The sequence below is a fragment of the Cyprinodon variegatus genome, unplaced genomic scaffold (assembly GCF_000732505.1).
Source record: "Cyprinodon variegatus isolate N-32 unplaced genomic scaffold, C_variegatus-1.0 Scaffold381, whole genome shotgun sequence".
Taxonomy (NCBI): domain Eukaryota; kingdom Metazoa; phylum Chordata; class Actinopteri; order Cyprinodontiformes; family Cyprinodontidae; genus Cyprinodon; species Cyprinodon variegatus.
Window position 1 is genome coordinate 700,222 of NW_015150834.1, and position 3,222 is coordinate 703,443.

The 3,222-nt window shown below is 38.5% G+C and overlaps 1 protein-coding gene across 1 annotated transcript in view; it reads left to right on the plus strand.

Annotated features, from left to right (window-relative positions):
- Positions 1-2,180: 2,180 nt before the first annotated feature.
- Positions 2,181-3,222, plus strand: part of ppm1f (protein phosphatase, Mg2+/Mn2+ dependent 1F) — a 21,832-nt gene continuing 20,790 nt past the window's right edge. The window contains exon 1 of the mRNA XM_015386923.1: positions 2,181-2,319. The gene's annotated coding sequence lies outside the window, so the exon portion shown is untranslated. The remainder of the gene's footprint in view (positions 2,320-3,222) is intronic.

Consider the following 3,222-nt stretch of genomic DNA (forward strand, 5'->3'; position numbering starts at 1 on the left):
CAAGGATCTGCTTATCTGTTCTCCATTTTTCATTTGGATGAAATAATAGCTGCATGAATCATGACAGCAGACAAGATAGAGGAGAGCAGGAGGCGGGGTTACCAATCTACTTGCTCTGGAGAGCAGAGTTCGCTGCTTTTAGATATTGTCTCCAAAGTCTCATGTAGCAGAAAAAAGTCGCTAGATTTGGCGCTAGGAGCTTTTTAGAAATCAAAGTGCTAGGGGGGTCGGAAAAGTGGCTAAATATAGCGACTGAAGCGCTAAGTTGGCAACACTGCTCTTTGCATTGTTTGTTTTCAAATGGTTTGCTGCTGTCTGTTTGGACCTTTCTGAACATGTGCAGCAAATGGACTGATCCAATATGGTGGACACTGAAGGTGGGGGCTGCGACACACTTATAAGCGTTCTGATGGCATTTTAGCGAAAGGATTTTTATCAAAAACGTAATTAATGTGCAGACATAAGGAGTAGTTCTATTAACTATACATCTAAACAAAAATTTATGGGGCCCCCAGGAACTTGGGTCCGTAGGCAACTGCCTAATATTGCCTAATAGTAAATCCCCCCCTGCTGATAAGTGTGGCTAAAAATGATAAAGATTTAACTGATAGTTTTAAATATGAAGTCGAAACAACAAACGCAGGTTTCAGTTTTTTTTTGTTTTTATTGAAATAATTAATTGTATAAAATTTCCAGGAAAGCTTATAAAAAGTCTCAGTAATTTTTATAAATTTTTCTTATAAACAGGTTAGAAACACAATTTATCTTCTGAGATGTGTTTTTCTCTCTTATCATTGCTTGTTACTCTTAACTGGGATCTATTACTTTGAAAATTATAAGATTAGCATCGAAATGTCGAGACTTTTAATGACAAATTGTTGGGGTCAGGAGATACAATTCATCTTGTTCCCAGATGGATCTGAAACATGAAAACATGTTTTATTAGAACTAGTGCTTTTATGCACTTATGTTATTGTTACCTTTTTGGTTGTTTTATTTTTGTAAAAGAATGAAGGATTTAAAGTAAGTCAAAGTAACTAAAACTACTAAATATAATATAGTTTAATAAGAATATAAATGTTATCAGGTTTGTATACACATCAAGCAGTATGGCTTAAAGGAAAATGTGCAGGTGCATCTTTGTTTATTAGAATAACATGAATAAATTAAATTATTTTGGTCATTTTATTCCAGATTTTAGTAACTTGAAATAAAAATTAACAACACCTTGATATCATATTTAATATACGACACAGTGTTGAATATTGAAGATCTATTTTTTTATGCATCTGACGGACGCTCACTGACTTACCCTCCTTTAATCCACAAGGAGGTTCAATCACCTGCAAAGCTGACTGTTTTTAAAGTGCTGTGTCCAAGAATAATTCTGTGAAGGTCAATGGAAGAAAAACCTGTGCTAATATTGTGCATTTACCACCAGAAAAGCAAAATTATTTCTACAAGGGGATCCATCCATCCCTATATTTCCAGTTACTATTTTTCCCAAGCAGGGGCGCGAGGGGTCCTGGTGTCTATCTCCAGGTGTCAACGGGTGAGAGGCGGGGTCCATCCTGTACAGGTCGCCAGTCCAACGCAGGGCAACACAGAGACAAACAGGACAAACAACCATTCACACACACACTCACGCCTAAGGAGAATTTAGAGAAGCCCATTAACCTAACAGTCATGTTTTTGGACTGTGGGAGGAAGCCGGAGTACCCGGAGAGAACCCACGCATGCTCAGGGAGAACAAACTCCATGCAGAAAGACCTGGGCCGGTAATCGAACCGGGAACCTTCTTGCTGCAAGGCCACTGAGCAGCCACAAGGGGATCCATTTGCTGCACAATTATTATGTTTTATTGTGGCACAAACTAAAATAAAAAATAAAATTACATTTTTAAAAGACATGGAGGTAATCAGTGGTTCACACATGTATACTTGTTAGTGACATAAATCATCAAAAATCTCACTTTTAATTACAAATGAAACTTAAATTAAAAAAAAGGAACAAATAAAAAAAAGAAAACAATACTATGTTTTTTACGGCTGTTAGTCTCTGCTTTTTGTTGCATTTAAATTGGTGTCATGTTCCTTTAACTGTAAAGCGGAAGTAGCAGAACTCAGGAGTTAGGATCGCGCTTTTTTTAGATCAGTAAACACTGTGGATGGTCCCGCCCCATTAAAATGGAGGCGCCGGGCTCCGGGCGGGTGCTGTGAGAATCGGCGCCGTTGTCTGCGGTCGTTTTTGTGTAGCTGAAGGGCGTGTTTCTGCCCCACTGCTCTGCAGACCCAGCAGAGGAATCGCCTCTATCCCAGGGTAAGGCCGAAACAGCACTTTCTTTTGGGGTTAAATGAACTTTTCTAAGTCCTGTAGCGCCATTAGCCTCTGTTCTGTCGATGTTTCCCGGGTGAAGCTGACCAGCTTCTCTGGGAGGTCTGGGTTCCTCCTGCTTTGACGCCCTTTCCTCTCAGGCGGATTTCTCCGCTGGTACCGTTACTCTTCTGTTCGCTGCTTGAGCTAAGCTCTCTTCTTCACCCACAGGAAAAGTTTGGAGACATATTAGAAGATTGTTTATCTGAAAACCTCTGAAGAAGTTTCCTTAAACCCAGAGCAGCCGTCTGACTGCTGGATTATTTACGGAAGTTTGGCGGAAGGAAATGTACAGACTTTGTTGTTTTCATGTGTTTTAATAATTTTTTTGATTGATTTTATTGATTGATTGATTTTATTACAGACTCAAGGTCCAATATACATTAAAAAGAAACAGATACACTAAGAAAAAAAAAAGAATAAAAGTACAACAGAGAAGGTGCCTACCCCTTCAGGAGGCAATTATACCAATGTCTCCAAAGCACTGATGAGTATTTAACTCCACTATATTTGATATTGGTCATCATTTTTGTGTTCATTAATGCAAAATGCTTTCCTGTAATTGATCCTGACAGCATAGTAGTAATTCTTTGTCATCTTGCCAGTATCCAGGGGCGTTTCTAAGAGTGAAGCTCTAATGGGCCCCATTCCAACTTATTTCCCATCTTTGAAATATTAAAACAATTTGTGGACCAATGATTAGACATTATTGGATCAGATCACCAAACATGCCTGCTGCTGGGTCTTTTTAATAAAATTGTTTATTCTGCGAAGCTGCAACCTTTAAAACTGTAGTCGTAGGGAAATTATAATTAAATTTCAAATCATTCTGGCTTAAACATGTATATA